At 43.0% G+C, this 16,902-nt stretch overlaps 1 long non-coding RNA gene across 1 annotated transcript; it reads right to left on the bottom strand.

Moving 5' to 3' along the window:
• Window positions 1-7,067: 7,067 nt before the first annotated feature.
• LOC125394227 (uncharacterized) lies at window positions 7,068-16,831 on the bottom strand. The gene is made up of 3 exons (XR_007230133.3): window positions 16,663-16,831; window positions 15,742-15,892; window positions 7,068-7,280 (listed from the first exon to the last, which is right to left on the bottom strand). It is a non-coding gene; the product is annotated as an uncharacterized LOC125394227 (long non-coding RNA).
• Between the last annotated feature and the right edge of the window lie 71 nt (window positions 16,832-16,902).

The following is a 16,902-nucleotide window of genomic DNA, read 5'->3' as shown; positions in this document are numbered from 1 at the left end:
GGGCTAGCTGCATGGCGTCTGCCTCACTGCCTTCTTTCTCCCAGCATTCACTTCTGTCTTCCCCGCCTACCTATGTTCTGACCTATCAGGGCAGGCAGTTTCTTTATTAATTAGCCAATGAAAGCAACAGAAATACATAAGACTCTCCTGCATCATTTCTCCTTTTTCTGTTTAAACAAAAAGAAAGGCTTTAACTTTAACATAGTAAAATTACATATAACAAAACAGGTATCAAGCAAGAATTACAGTTACAATATTTATATCTATTTTATCTTTTATCATAACTAAGGAAAACTATAACTATGACTAACCATTCTTCAACTCCATCAAAGACTCCAGAAGGATATAATATTACCTAAGCAAATAAGAAATAAGCAACTTCCAAACTCTAGAAATGACAGAGACATCTCGCTGCCTGGACAGTCACTCAAAGTTCCTCTGTACCATTGGGGCATCCATCTTCAGCCTTCAGGCCCATAGTATCCAGCAGACTTTTCCATGAAGAAGAAAAATTCAAAGACAGTTCAGTCACTTTTTGCTGTGTCCTGCAGAATGTCTCGTAGACTTATAAATCAGGAACCCCGAAAGAATATCTCACCTTTAGGCAAGTTCAGCAGTCCTCTCTCTGCGGGTTCTCTGTGTCCAGTCTATGCAACAGTCCAGGCAAGAGCAGTTTCTTGCCCAGATGGCTATCAAACTCCATAAGGAGAGCCTATTCAATGCCCATCTTCCTCTTGAAGTAGATTGGTGCTGCCAGGAGCAGATGTGTCTCATTGTCATGAAAATCCCTAAGTTAGTAAAACATTAAATGCCATATTCTGTAGTCTTTGAAAGACATGAAGAATGCCTATCTGAAATATATCTCTATATATCTAGAAAATCTAACATGACTACAGGCTTGACTATTATTGATGATTATCCATTAACAACCTGTATTTTCTAATTATACATTACATTTGTAAATGAACAACACATTCACAATACCTTAATCAAGAGCAGAAGTACATATACATATAACAAAGTTGACCTTAAAATCCATACCAATACAAATTATTCATATCTATATCATATCCCCCTTTAAATGTAAAAGAACATTTATAAACAATATTTGGGAATATGGGCGTAGTTATTTCTCTCCAAACTTCTTCCTGCTGTATGGGGGTGCTGTTAATCAGGTCTTTCATGGTACAACCTGTGTGCCAGGTTCATCTCAGTCGGTGGTTTAGCGAAGTAATTTTTTGAGGGTGTTCACAGCAACCTTTCAGGAGGGCGTAGTGTATCATACCATACTGGGATAGAAGCAATCCATAGAGTCTCATCTTCTGTGAAAACGAAAGAAGACCCTCTCCAAAGCATCATATCCTTAGACCCAAATTTGGAAGTCATTATACCCTTATGATATCCATTCTGGTTTAGCTTGGCAGCCCATATAATGAAATGTCTCTCTGTACTTAGCTCCTTCACAATCAAAAATTTTAAAGAAAACACAATGCACATAATCCAGACTCTCTGTGAATTTTCCATTTTTATGTAGCTTATTTTCCTTTATTTCTTTTAATCTATAACTATCTGTAATCTGTCTCTTTAAAGACTTTACCCTTTTTTTTTTAGGCATTAACTTTATTCTCTATATTCCTTTTCTTCTCTCTCCCAAGCCTACGTACACTCATCCAACACTGTGACCCTTTTAGAGGTCTTTTATGTCTGAATCTGTCCTATTGTGAATCAGTAATTTTTTACTATCTAGGAGCATTTTTGTTTTGCAATTTTAAATCACTAAGCACTTAAAAATCTAAGCTGTGACATTCCTAGGTCAAAAACAGGTAGTGCCTGCTTGCCCTACCCAGCCCAACATGGTGGAGCTGCTCGTTCCTCTGAGCCTTGCACATTGCACTGCTAGCATAGCAGAGGTGCTTGTGCCTCTGAGCCACAGCACGCAATGACCCCCTTTTGGGCACACATTGAGTATAGTTGCCATCAAACAAATTGTAGCACTTTACTTCAAATGTTCCATTCAAGAGCTCTGTCTCCCGCAGGAGCCAGACAGAGATAGCGATGGCAGCACAGCCCAGAAACTGGTATTTCAAAACTGCCACGTTCTAGTAGACCTGATCCCACCGCTTACTCAGGCAGGAAGAACCGAGCCAAGAACATGGTCTCAGCTACTTTGTTCCCGACCCCGAGTGGGCACACAAATGTCTGGGCCCAGAAATGCTCCATAGCCGGAGTTTGCACCGGTGGCAGGGCCCAGGAAGCCGCGTTTTAAAATGGCGCAGCTTTTTTTTTTTTTGCCGCTAATGCTGAAACAGGAAATCTCTCTACAGCACGCCCTAGAAAACAGCAAAATCTGTGTTAAACTCTCCTTTCCTTATTTTTAAGCTCTCTCAGGTTTTTAAGTGGATTTAGTTACCACTGAAAGACCCCCGAGGGATGTCTTCCTTACGAAAGAGGCCCCAACCCACGAATCAGACGAAACTACACTTACTGATGCAAACAGCAAGAGGTTTATTCGAATACACAGGTACCTGGGGCGACAAGGTCTCTCGGAAGACTTGCGCGCCCGTCAGGCTGGGGTGAGGGGTTTTTATAGGAGAGCAAAAGCACGGGAACAGAAGCGAAAAGCGTGGTTATGGGGATTCATTCCATTGGTCAATTCAAATAAGGCTAAGAGTGCACGCTCAGTGGCAAATTCTTGATCTTTCACCTAAATACCAAGGAGGGGGTTATCCAGGAGCTTCACAGGACAAAAGGCCTCCTCCACCTTATTCTAATGCCTTTCATTCCAACATTCAGGGTGGTATCTTTTCTTTTTTCCTTTTCAACCACGTTGGGTGCCACTTTGTAGGAGCCTGAAATACTACGCCCACATTCCCAGCAAATGGACTATGGATATTTTCCTGTTTAAAAAAAAAGAGAGAGAGAGAGAGAAATGGTACGGGATAATTGTCTGTATTCTGTCAATCATGTATTTTAATAAAACACTGATTGGCCAGGCAGGAAGTATAGGTGGGTCAACCAGACAGGAAGTAGAGGCGGGACAATGAGAATAGGAGAAGGCTAGGGAGGAGAAGTTCCCTCCGCCATTCCTGTGCAGACCACCGAAGAGGCAACATGTAAGCTGTCACACTGAGAAAGGTACTGAGCCGTGTGGCTAACATAGTTAATGATAATGGATTAATATAAGTTACAAGGACTAATAAGTAGCCTGACCTAATGGGCCAATCAGCTTTATAACTTATAGAGATCTCTGTGTGATTGATTGATTTTCTCTGGGACTTGCCAGTTGTGGGGTACCGGGCGGGACAGAAACCCCAACAAGCCGGACCCTCATGTTACAAGCCCACACCTGGCCTTGTGTTTCTTTTTTCTCTGCTTGCTGACTATTGCCTGCAGATCAAAAGCTGCTACTCCAGTACCATGCTTGTCTACTTTCTGCCTGGACAGTCATGGACTCAACTACCCTCTGGAACAATGAGTCTGAAATTAAATGCTACCTTTTATAAGAGTTGCCTTGGTAATGGACTCTTCACAGCAATGGAACACTAACTAAAATATGCACTCATTTCTTTCTTTGGTTCTATGACTGTAAAATTCACATGGCATCTAGGTTGTTTCCAGGAAGCTAGGTTAACAAAGAGCACCCTAACAGAGACATACGTGGATGCCCCTGAGAGGGGAAACAGACAAGAACTCCTGAGACAATTGGGAACATGGGGGTGGGGGAAAAAGGGAGGGTGGATGGAGGGGAGGAGGAGGGGAAGGGAAGTGGAGGGAACACGAGGGAACAGGATGATCAAAATGGAAGAAGGACAGAAGGGGGGGAGCAAGGAAAGAGATGTATTGATCGATGGAGCCATTATGGGGCTAGCAAGAAATCTAGCACTAGGGAAATTCCCAAGAATCCACAAGGATGACCCCAGCTAAGACCCTAAGCAATGGAGAGGGTGCCTGAACTGTCCTTCCCCTGCAATAAGATTGATGACTACATTAATTGTCATCATAGAGCCTTCATCCAGCAACTCATGGAAGCAGATGCAGAGATCCACAGCGAAGCACTGGGCTGAGCTCCCAAAGTCCAGTCTAAGAGAGGGAGGAGTGAGAATATGAGCAAAGGGGTCAAGACCATGATGAGGATACCCACAGAAACAGCTGACCTGAGCTAATGGGAGCTCACCAACTCCAGTCTGACAGCAGGGGAATCAATATAGGACCAAATTAGACCCTCTGAATGTGGGTGACAGTTGTATGGCTGAGACAGTCTGAAGGGCCACTGGTGGGGCCAGGATTTATCCCTACTTCTTGAAATGTTTTTTGGAGCCAAGTCTCTTTGGAAGGATATCTTGCTCAGCCTAGATATAGAGGGGAGAACCTGATCCTGCCTGAAGAGTGGATGGAGGGGGCGGGATAGGAGAAAGGTGGGAGAAGCAGGAGGAGGAGAGAGAGTGGGATTGGTATGTAAAATTTCAATTAAAATAATAAAAATTTTCACATGTCCCCTTCCATGATAAGGAGCATTAGTCAGGTAACCTGAATATCTGTCCTTGGAATTAGAAATTGGTTTTTGACTCACCATAGTCTATTTTATTTCCAACAAAATCTGTGTTTTACATCAACAAATCATAAGCAAAATTTTATCAAAAAAAAACTATACAACACATCTACCCACTCAAATTTTTGTTAATATGGGAAAAGACTGAACCTGTTAAGGTTACCACTGGATGGTATCACCCTTCTCCCAGCATTCCAAACGCTAGAAAAGCTCCTCCCAGTAACGTTATATTAAGTACAACAGCTGTGGCCTTCTACGCAAACATTTCAGATGTAAAGGGAGTGACATTTAACCCTGAGAATTGCCAGCCATCCATGCACTTCAGCACTTTATCCCAGACCGGTCTCAACCAGTTAGAGTAGTTCTTCAAAGCTGAAAATAATCTCATGGAGAAAGTTTGGCTTGAAGGTTTGAGCTTGACTCTGTCATGAAGGTATACATCTGTGGGATGCAGGCCCAGGAGAAAGGAGGCACAGGTCGTCAGTCTACCTCTGGTTTCTGTCCAGCTTGACAACTTAAGTGCTTTGGTTTCTTAACCCAACCTTCTCTCTTTTCAAAGGAAAACCAAAAGGAGCTTCTCGTTCATCCATTACTCAACACATAGAAAGTGCTCGGTCCAATTCCGATTCTACGTTCTTTTAAACAAGCTTTGCTACATAATTTCTGTCTCCACTAGCAGTATCTCTCTGCCAACAGACACACTAAATTACTAACTATTGAACTGCCCAGATGTGTGACTTCCTGGAACTAAAACAACCAATTCAGTAGCTTTTCATTATTGTCGTGCTTGAGCCTGCACTTGGTCCTCAAATGACGACTAGAAGGGAAATGGGAGGCATAACCTTGCTCTCTGTGTCCTGAGGAGGAAGATTCCCTGAGCAGCTGACCCAGGTAGCCAGCTCGAGAAATCGAGGGCACAACTGCTGAAGTGGCCCCCACTTACAGGTGTGCAAAACAAGTGTGTCAGCGGGAAATAACTGGAAAAACCTGGGTTCGGCTTCCCCAACACCAACAATCCACAGAATTACAGTAGACTCTTCAGTACTCTCTGCGATGGCTTTGAAACGTGTCTGCAAATTTGTTGTGATTGAATGTTTATTTGTCCTCATGACTTGCTTGCAAGCAACAGACTCCATGGGAGGTGGCACAACATAGTTCAGAAAGACTTGTGCTTGTGCCTACTCTCCTAGAACACTCACACTTTCAACACTTGCAAAGCCACAGAAGAGGGCCACCATACTCTGACAAAGCCAGGCTCCTGTAGAATCCACTTATCGGCATTACCTAAGTAATAGTCTCAACTGAGTTCCTAGTTCGAAAGCTGCACCAGCCGTCAGACAGCCGAGTACAGACTCCGTCAGTCACACAGACTTCCCACGAAGGCCCCAATACAAGCAAAATTTGTCTATCTAGGTTCTTTATTATTATCTATTGTTTATGAGGCCAAATAATGTGATTGTTTTATGGCACTGGGTTTGGGGTTTGGGATGCAGCCATAATAAAACACCAATTGTACTGAGACACTAGAAATCTGGTTAAGCCATGTATTGATATTTATATGAGGATTAGTATGATAGTTTGAATAAGAATGCCTCCCATAGGTTCATAGATTTAATGCTTCCTCACCAGAGTCACACTATTTGAAAGGATTGGGAGGTGTGGCCTTGGAGGGCGTGTGTCACTGGGAGTGGGCTTTGAAGTTTGAAAAGCCCAAGCCAGACCTAAAGGCTTTCTTCCTGCTGACTATGGGTTCAGATGGGACCTCCCCATTGCCTCTCCAGCACCATGCCTGCCTGCGGACATGCTCCCTACAGGTGACAATGGACTAAGCCTCTAAAACTATAAGCAAGCCCCAGTTTAATGCTTTCTTTTCTCAGAGTCACCGTAGTCCCAGTGTCTCTTCCCAGCAAAGGCACACTGACTCAGACAGTCGGCTTAATGCTGGGCCATTGCTACTGTTATTAGAGAGGCTGTCTGGCCTGGTGCCCTGAACTTGAGCCACAGAGTTCGGAGTTCATGATCTAGCAAAAGGCTATTGAAATCTTCCATTGTGTCAAGTTCTTACGTGAATGGGGATTTATATGTGTAAATATTTAACATAATGCTTAAGGCAAAAAATAAAAAGAAACAGAGCCAATAAAGGTAGAAATAATACAATTCTCTGAGTTTATGTTTGTAGTCATTTTGCTTTTTAGGTTAAGGTTTTTTTTTTTTTCCTCCTGAGCGATTTTCTTATTTTAACAAAGCAGATTCACCATAGACATTTATGGGCAGTCCCTTGTAAATGTGTTTGGACTAAGTGATAAGGAGGACTATAAAATTAGAGGCCCGTGTTCTAACGAACATTGTGTTATTTGGTGTCGGTAGCTGAAAAGCAGCGTGTTCTCCAAAGCTAACTGTCATGAGCAAGATTCTATGAGCCACAACCATCAAAATGACTGGGAATTAAGAGAGAAAATTAATTCCCAAAGGAAATCACTGTAGATCTCATTATTTCAGGAATAACCCACCTTAGGACTTTAATTAAAAATAATATTTATTCAAAATAAATGAGTGCTGGCAGGTTTCTGCAGAAGCCATAATCTTGGTTATGCTAAATCTTCTTATATTAGTGCTGACATCATTAATCTCATTTGAGATGCCCTCCAGACTGACAGCCCTTATAGCGCTGGGGCAGTTTCTCGCAGCAGCCTTTTTATCTTCGCCGAAGAGTTATAATTCATGCAGATACCTAATGGAAAAAAGGCCTGGGCAATTAGAGACATCACTCTGAGATCTTCACGGGCACTTTATCATGTCAGCGAGGATCCCTTAATGAGTTTGTTCTCAGACAGAGGCCAGTATCTCAACACCGCCATCAAATTAATGGTGGCTACCTGATTGCGTTATTTATGGCTAGGTACCAGTATTTGTTCTAGGAAAGCATCAGGTGTTTTATCAGAGTTCACAGAATCAATCTAGATAAAACACAAAATTCATTAAGTCAGAAGGGAAAAAAAAATCAGCGAAAGGAGAGAAAGAAAGCAGAAAAGGTAAAAAATCAGAGAGACCCAGCCAACACACAGACCACGAACCACAGCGTTTGGCTAAGTCATGCTTTCAAATTTGCCAGCGAACTGTTGGTTCCTATGTCAAGCCCAACAAAATAACTAACTCTGATCATTTTGTTCTGGCCTATACTGATTGCTCTGGTGCAAGTTTCTAATGGACATGTAACCAAATGATGTGCCTGGCCTAGCGTATGTGAGCCCCGAGCTTCAGTCTCCAGTGTTGTGATACATAAACCAAAGGAGGAAGGGTTTTTTAAGTGGGCAGAGGGAGAAACAACTCAGTGCTCACATAGCAGATGTAAAGCCCTGGGTTCAATCCTCAGTGTCATCAGAAAATAAAGGAAAAGAACATTTATATATATACATACATATACATGTGTGTATATAAAATATTACACATTATATATGTGTGTGTAGATGTAGATATAGATATAGCTATATCATGGTAAAATGTTGGTTTACTACACACAGCTACTGTGTATGCTAGCTCCACTGACAGCAAACACTAAGACGGCAAAGTCTTGGAAGCAGACAGTTTGTTCACAGATTTTGTGTGGACGTAAGGGCCTTTGCTATTTTATTCTAACATCAGGAGACATATTTTATCAAAAGCACACTAAAAGGCAATCTAGAAAAAAATTGAAATGCAGACATTATATTGAAATGCAATATAATTTTAATCCAATTTAAAATTGACTAGAATGAATTTTAAAAGTAATAGCGTACACTGAATCCGACAGACTTGAACTAAACATTTGTGGTCTAGGTGAGAATTAGTTTGCAGTCTAAACATCCTGCAGAGATGAAATGACTGCCCTGTGACCCTGACATCTGAGAGTCTGGACCTCAGTGATGTGACTGGGAACTGGTGTCCACTGGCAAGGGCCTCCTGCCAGAGACCAGGATACACCTTACCTCTCCCAACCCAGGGTTTGCTGTCGGTCTGGCTTAGAGTTACGTGCAGAAGGCGGTGTGTGGATGTTACAGGGCTCATGTGTCTCTTTCATGCCATGAAAACACACCCTCTCAGTAACTGGATCACAGGCTCGCAGCCTGCAGCCAGATTCAGCCCACAGGCTTGTTTTGCTGTGGCCTGCTCTGAGGGACTTTCCTTTTAATTAGTTATTAATTTTTAAAAAAAATTAAGAGAGAATTCTTGTGAAATCCATGTGACCAGTGGGCATGCATCTCTGCAGGGACATCTGAACTCTGTGCCATAGCAATGCTTCTCCAGCTGGAAGCCAGTCCCCTGCAGCAAGCTACCGGTCCACCCCTCTGGGTCCCCACAATGACACAGCAGGAAGATGGAGTGGGCTTCTCAGCAGGCTGAGAGACCTTGAATGAGTGGTCTCTCTGCCCTGGCCCTTCTCTTGGTCTTGTGCAGTTGGTGTAGTATAGCAATTGTCTGTCCAATCTCTGGAGCATTAAAACTGTGCCCAGCTCACGGCAGAAACTCAATAAACTTGGTTGTTACTTTGATCCTAGGGTCAGCTTATCATCCACTTCCCTCCCTTTTATTTGACTGACCCCAATCCGTGTCTGTGTATTTTTACTCTGCCACCAATTGACAGTAAGGAGGTCAGTTCAATGAGTTTTGTTTTGGTTTGGTTTTTTTGTTTTGTTTTTTTTTGGGGGGGGGGGAGTGATTAGGAAAAGGGGCCAGAAGAGCTCATACATACCAGTATGTTGATTAAAAACTCAGATTCCACAGCCTGACTGCCAAACTTCCAACCCCAACCCTAGCACCTCCTGGCCATCGGCTTTAGGAAAACTTATCTTTCTACACAGCTTGTTTTTCCTCTATGAAATCGTGATGGGGGTTCTGTGACTCAATGTGCCTTGACGTTAGGAGTTTCATTAAGTAACCCAGACTCATAAAAACAAATACCCTAGTTTCTTTCATATGTGGATCCTAGACCTTAACGTCTGTTCATATGAACATGTGTAGATGGTGTAATTAGGAATGGGACCAGGACAGGGAGGAGTCACCTCCCCCACCTGACACACGCACACACAGCAAACACATACGGTCGATAGGACTGGAATTTTCACGGCCTCCCAGTGACTGAACAGATAATCTTCCTATTGCAACTTTTAATAAAGGGATCCAAACACATCACAAAGGAAGGAAGACATCCTAGCCCTCAGTAGTTTTCAACCAAGTCCCTTGGTCGCCTTGCCAGCGGGGCCCCCGTTGAATTCTCTCCAAAAATAACTTTCAAAAATAGCCCTTTAGATAGCCTCATTAAAGCACTTCTGAGAACAGGGGACTTCAGTACTATTTTCTGAAGAAACTTTTAGACTTTTCGATTGATGTTTGCTCATAATTATGCTTTCTTCTTTAATTTAAAGTGTCCCTTCTTATCTATGTAGATGCAAAACACAGATCTCACCTCAAAGGGAATAAGGAGTAGCTCATTCTTAGCCAAATATGAATGGCCATAGTAACATACAGTCAGTCGGGTTGCCCTGAATAAGATGTCCCACTATGAAAGTTATTAAAGGAGATTTTGTTACACACGGAACCAATAAAGTCACAAATCAAGGCATTTACCAAATGCCATAAATAAACAAGTTGTAGCCAGGCTGAGAAAACTCGGCTATGGGTTTCAGATGGCTTTCTTAGCTGTTGGATTGGTAGAAGCCAGTGGTCTGCTAAAAATACATTTAACAGGGTTTAGTAATCAAAAAGAAACAGGATTGGGCAATGAATGGCTCTTAATTTAAAGGGACTAAGTGAGCCCAAAATAAGTTGGCTCTGGGTCTGCAGCAGTCTTGTTTTACAGTCATGGAGTTTAATCCACCATTCGATCTTGTAGAATCTCAAATATAGTATAGCTTTTCTCCTTTTTTTCTGGAAAATTCAGCATACAACTATAAACACAAAACATTAGCCAACTTTTATGTGCCAAGTCAATAAGAAAAATAATTCTCTTTGTGAGAAAAAAATTTTAAAATACTTCTCTTTAAGAAACTATTTCATAATCTCAATAATAAAAGCTTAAGAAGAGCAGAGTGCTGATTTTAAAGATATACAAGCATAGTCATATAAGCCTTATTTCTAAACACAAAATAGAGGAACAATCCAACTCCATCAAGGATGGACAACAACTTCATAACAGTAAGAAAAAAAATAAGCTGCCTGTACATGCTGCACTAGGTGTGGGTTCAAGGAAAAAAGAAAATCTCAGAATATTACTTACCCTTGAGGGGTGTGGCCTAGGAAGTAGCAAGAGGAAGTTTCCTGTTGTATTAGTAATGCTTTCTGGTGCGTGCCTTTAATTCCAGCACACCGGATGCTATGATCTTTTGTTTGTGATCTAACAAATAAAGTTTGGCTGAAGATCAAAGCGCACAGCCAAACCACTAGTTAGCCAGGCAGTGGTGACACACACCTTTAATCCCAGCACTGAGGAGACAGAGGCAGATGTTTCTCTGTGAGTTCAAGGCCACCCTGGGCTACTTGAGATTCAATCTATCTAAAAGAGAAACAGAGCTCACACAAAGGTGATCTCAGCACTTAGGACCACATACCTTTAATCACAGCACTAGGGAGGTGGAGACAGGAGTGATGTGACTGGATAGAGAGAGAAATACAAGGCGGGAGGAGACAGGAGCTCAGAGCATCAGTCTGAGGTTTTGTAGAGAAGCATGTGATCAAAATGGACACTCTGAACGTGGCTGGCAATGAAGGCTGACTGAGAAGCCAAGGACAATGGCACTAGGTTTTTATTCTACTGCATGGACTGACTTTGTGGGAGCCTGGTTTGTTTGGATGCTCACCTTTATAGACCTGTATGGAGGAGGAAGGACCTTGGACTTCCCACGGGGCAGGGAACCCTGACAGCTCTTAAAACTAGAGAGGGAGGAGGAGGGGGGAGGGGGAAGGAAAAAGGAGGTGGGGAGGAGGTGGAAATTTTTTTTTCCTTTTAAAAATATAATTTATTTTTATTTTTTTTGTATTCTATTTTTTTTGTAATTTTATTAAATTATAAAAAGTTTCCATTTACGCCCCTCCTCCCAACGCCCTCCCACTCCCCCCCTCCCTCTCCTCCTCCCTCTTTGTCCCCTAGGGAAGTCAGGGTCTCCTGCCCTGTGGGAAGTCCAAGTTCCTCCCCCCTCACTCCAGGTCCAGGAAGGTGAGCATCCAAACAGACTGGATCCCAAAAATCCAGTATATGCAGAGGAAACCAGTCCCAGTGTCATTGTCAATGGCTTCTCGGAAAGACTGCAGACCAGCCACATTCAGAAAATCCGGCCACATTCAGAGAATCTGGTTGGATCACATGCTCGTTCAGTCACGGTCCATCTGGCCTTGGTAAACTCTCATTAGATCCGACCCCTTGTATCAGTGGGTGATAGTATCCCTCGCAGTCCTTCGTCATTTTCTTCCTCCTTTTGCTCCTCGTTTGGATCTTGGGGGGCTCAGTTCGGTGCTCCAACGCGGGCCTCCATCTGTATCGTCATCCAACGCCAGATGAGGGATCTATGGTGATAAGCAAAATATTCATCAGTATGGTCACGGGCCAAGGCCGGTTCAGGCACCCCCTCCTCTGTCCAGAGAACAATCTGGGGATCTCTCCTTGGACCTGGGATCCCATATATAATCAAGTTTCCTGTAAACTCTAATATGACTCCCTTAGTTGAAATATATTCTTCCCTGATCCCACATTCATCCTTCCTCCCTTCCCCCCATCCCGGTCAACCGAGCTTTCTCCATTCCTCCCCTACTCCCTTCTCTCTAACCCTCTCCCCTTCCATCAACCCTCCCACCCCCCCCCCATGCACCCAAGGTTACCTGGGACAGGAGCTCAGAGCATCAGTCTGAGGTTTTGTAGAGAAGCATGTGATCAAAATGGACACTCTGAACGTGGCTGGCAATGAAGGCTGACTGAGAAGCCAAGGACAATGGCACTAGGTTTTTATTCTACTGCATGGACTGACTTTGTGGGAGCCTGGTTTGTTTGGATGCTCACCTTTATAGACCTGTATGGAGGAGGAAGGACCTTGGACTTCCCACGGGGCAGGGAACCCTGACAGCTCTTAAAACTAGAGAGGGAGGAGGAGGGGGGAGGGGGAAGGAAAAGGGAGGTGGGGAGGAGGTGGAAATTTTTAATAAATAAAAAAAACAAAAAAAAAGAGAAAGTATTTAGTCTGAGGATTTGGAGGGACAGGATCATCCTTTGGTCTGAGGATTCAGTAGAGGTCAAAACTAGTGACTGGCTGCTCTTTTTCTCTGATCTTTCAGCATTAATCCCTATATCTGACTCTGGGTTTTTATTTTTAAGACAAATTAGAATCTGTGCTACAAGAGGCAGAGGCAGGCAGATTTCTGTGAGTTTGAGGCCAGCCTGGTCTACAAAAGTGAGTTTCAGGACAACCAGGACAGTTACATGGTGTGGGAAGTCCTTCTGTATATGTGTTGCTTTTTTTGGTTAATGAATAAAGAGACTTCCTTGACCTGTGATAGGGCAGAGTAGAGCTAGGCAGGGAAAACTAAACTGAATGCTGGGAGAAAGAAGGCTGAGTCTTGAGATGCCACATCGCTGCCAGAGGGAAAAGATGTGAGATCCCAGCTGGAACCTTGCTGATAGGCCACGAACCTCGTGATAAAATATCAAATAATGGAAATGGGTTAAATGTTGATGTAAGAGCTAGCTAGCAATACACTCAAGCTATTGGGAAAACAGAATTGCAAATAATACAGTTTCTGAGTGATTATTTCATGGTCTGAGCAGCTGGGAATGGTCCCCGACAACAGTTACACAGAGAAACCTTGTCTCAAATCCCCCCAAAAGCTCTTTTGGGGCTGAAGAGAGGGTTCAGCAGTTAAGAGCACTGGCTGCTCCTCTAGAGGACCTGGGTCTAGTTCCCAGCACCCACCTAACAGCTCACACCTGTCTGTAACTCCAGTTCCAGGGAATCCATTGTACTATGCATGCATGCGGTACACATATCTGTGCATCTAGGCAAGATACCCACACACATAAAATAATATAAATAAATCTTTTTTTAAAAAAAAAAGAAAAATATACCTTCACATCTGTAACTTGGTGATGTTTACATATGCCAACTACTCCAAGTTATTATGTTTCCCTGCATGGTTGGCACAGGACAAATTATGCGTTGGATTTGCTATCTCGTTCTTAGAGCACGTTTGTCCTAGTTTCGTTCTGTTTCTGCAATAAACGCCATGGTTCAGAGCAATTTTTGAAGGATAGGGTTTATTTCAGCTTATGCCTCCAGGTAACAGCTTCTCCCTGAGGGAAGTCAGGGAAGAAGCTGGAGGCAGGAACCCAGAAGCAGGAATCGAAGTGAAGATCATGGATGGGTGCCGCTTCCTGGCTTGCTTGCTCTACTGGCTCTCTTATACAGCACAGGCTCAGATACCTAGGGATCGTGCTAGGGATACATCACACATGTATCATCCACCAAAACAATTCCTCCAAAGCTTGACCACAGGCCAATCTGACTGAAGCCATAGCTCATTTGGGGTTTCCTTTTCCCAGGTGACTCTGGGATGTGTGTCAGGTGTAATATCTACGCACTGTTGAAAGAGGCATTTAGACTAGGGTACAGAGTTCGTGGGTGCACTAGAATCAACAGCTGCGAAGATGTTTATAACCATTAAAACTCAGGGTTCTGGAGAAATATAATAACATAAAAATCTAGCACTCAAAGCCCGATGATTTCCTCATTCTTGGGTACTTGAGATACTATACTAGAAATAATGATTTCTTCATTCTTGGGCACTTGAGGTAATATATTAGAAATATGTTGAAAATTCTAAGGTGCTGTAACTGTTTGTAGAATCTCGGACACACGAGCTAATGAGCTGGAATGTAAGCTCCAATGGGCGAGGGAGTTTTGTATTCTAAATGGCTAGAATAGCGTCAGGGATATAAGTCGTCTTTCTTAAATAACTTGTGATGGGTGGAAAGCATAGATCTTACTGACATTTTGAACTCTCCGTGTCATTAGTAGAGTTACAGAATTGGCTTTATTTCATGCATTTCTCTGCAAGTCTTTCCTTGACTTGGTCAGTGTTTTTTTCCAATGAAACTAAGCAGGAGTGTGGTTAGAGATTACATGTGTGAACATGCAATTTGCCACACAAACATTCTAGTACATGACTCTTGTAAACTTTACAGGGAGGCAAAGTAGGATGGCCGAGATAATATAACCTTCGGAGCAAGACAAATCTCAGTTTTAAAGCGAGCCATCAATTCTCTGGGCATCGATGTGTTCATGTGTAATCAAGGAGAATCATCTTAGTACACATGGTATTGGAAGGTTTAAATGAGAAAATGTGTTTGAAAGCACTTAGGGCAGTGTTAGGGACATGAGAAGAACAAGTGAGAACTATTATCCTAATAAATAAAGCTTATTATTTTACTCCCTGAAGGTGAGTTTCAAGTCACACAAGTAGAGCTAACTATACATGTCAGATATCAGGCACCTTTGTACCAGCCTAGAAAGTTCAGAAAGATACATATGCCCTTCCTATAACATTCTGCTCAAATTAACTTTCTCAGTAAGATGTAGTACCCCCTATTTGTAACTGTATGCTCCCTCCCCTCTTACTCTTCCCAATTTGCCAGTTAGCACATACTACCTTTTCATTTTGAGCCCGCCCTCACACAACTTAAATTGCAGGAGGGTTTCACAACTAATAGTTGTTATAATTGTCTTTACAGCCAGTTCCAAGACCCCTCTCAGCCTGCTCCATACCTCCATTGCTTCCTTAATGGGGTGTTCATCCTCTCCTGACCCAACCCTTCTTTTGTTCCATTTACTATAGATGTCATGAGGCTTTTGGTTCCAAGTCTTTTTCTTCTTCCACCTTTTAAAAAGGTATAATTACTAGGTGTCTAAACTGTGTGCGTTTGTATGCGCTGGTGGATCCCTACCAGCCTGTCCCTGAATTCAAGATTTCCTGTGTGTTTCAACAATGGGGTGAACTTCCATGCAGCAAGATGGGACTTTTTCTCACGGTTTTCTTTATTTAGCCTCTGTGCAAAAGTATTTTAATATTATTGTTTGTCATGCCCCACTGACTGTATTCCTTCTATGTTTTTTTAAAACTACGATCTCTCGCACATTTGCTTCGTACCAAACAGGAACTAATTCCTAATGTCTTACCGAAAGTTTTGCCATCGCTCCGAGCATCATGCTGAGGCCAGAGGAAAACTAAAATAGCCGGTGTATTTCCTGGAAGGGCCGCGTCATCTTAGACTGTGAAGCCTGCCCTGCCTGAAGCCAATAGTCTCGGGGAAGCAGACTGCGGAGAAACCTGGTGAAATGGGGGGAGGGGTAAAGGTTCAAAGGATTAAATTCCCAGCTCCAAAAATAACCCTAAGTACTCCTGTCACTTCCAAATCAGGTCCCGCACACTTCTCCTGCATGGCAGCATGCCACCTCTCCCTCACGGGGCCCTCGGAGCCATGGACACCCTTCCACCTCAAGGGAACTCCCCAGGGAGTGTGGGAACAGTGAATTGAGGGTGCAGATACCTTTCGCCCTTCCTTGCCATCGACCTTTGTCCTTCTCTGTCTCTAGGTCTCAGAAGGGCCTTTATAGCACTTTCCAAACATCCCAAACATCAACAATTGTACAGTAACTTTAATGTTACCCCTTCCTCTTCCATAATACCATATCCAGATCTCACCAGTGCTATCTCTTGAAAATCACTAAAAATGTTTGGTTGTATCATTAAGGTGTTGCACTGCTTCAAGATGGAAACCAGTTTCCTTGCCATAAATAGAGGTTCCTTTATACTATAATAGAAATAGAATTTTAGTTAGATACGGCTGCTTGTTTCAGATCTCGGCCCAAATCCTGCCTGTTAAGAATGCTGGAAAGATGAAGCTTGGTTTCATCATGAGCTCTGGTCCTTGAAATGGACAGGGAGTAAAACAAAAGTAATTTTTGTTTTGATCCTATGTCTACATGTTTGTGTATTACTTAGAGTTTTAGATCACAGAAACATATATTAGCTTTATTTTTGAAATCTGATAGAAGTGAATACACTACTTGATAACTGTACTCAAAACGTTTTCTCACTTTTTTTCATTATTTGATCAGCTACCACCAGAGAACCCTGGGGACCAAGGGCGATTTGGCCAAGGTCATAAAGAGCTGGTCTGCTGTTTTGGTTCCCGCGGCTCTGATACCAAACTGTCTCTGGGGAGCCTCGCTGAAAGGTCCCGTCGGGCCTCGAGCCAAACTTCCAGCCTCCCGTGTGTTTACCGCGGTTGCCATGGCAACCTCGAGCCGGCCTCCCCTTCCCCGCCTCTCCTTCAT

Source organism: Myodes glareolus, chromosome 20 (assembly GCF_982192425.1).
Source record: "Myodes glareolus chromosome 20, mMyoGla1.1, whole genome shotgun sequence".
NCBI classification, from domain to species: domain Eukaryota; kingdom Metazoa; phylum Chordata; class Mammalia; order Rodentia; family Cricetidae; genus Myodes; species Myodes glareolus.
Note: the sequence above shows the minus strand (reverse complement) of the source record. Positions and strands in the feature narration are given on the sequence as shown.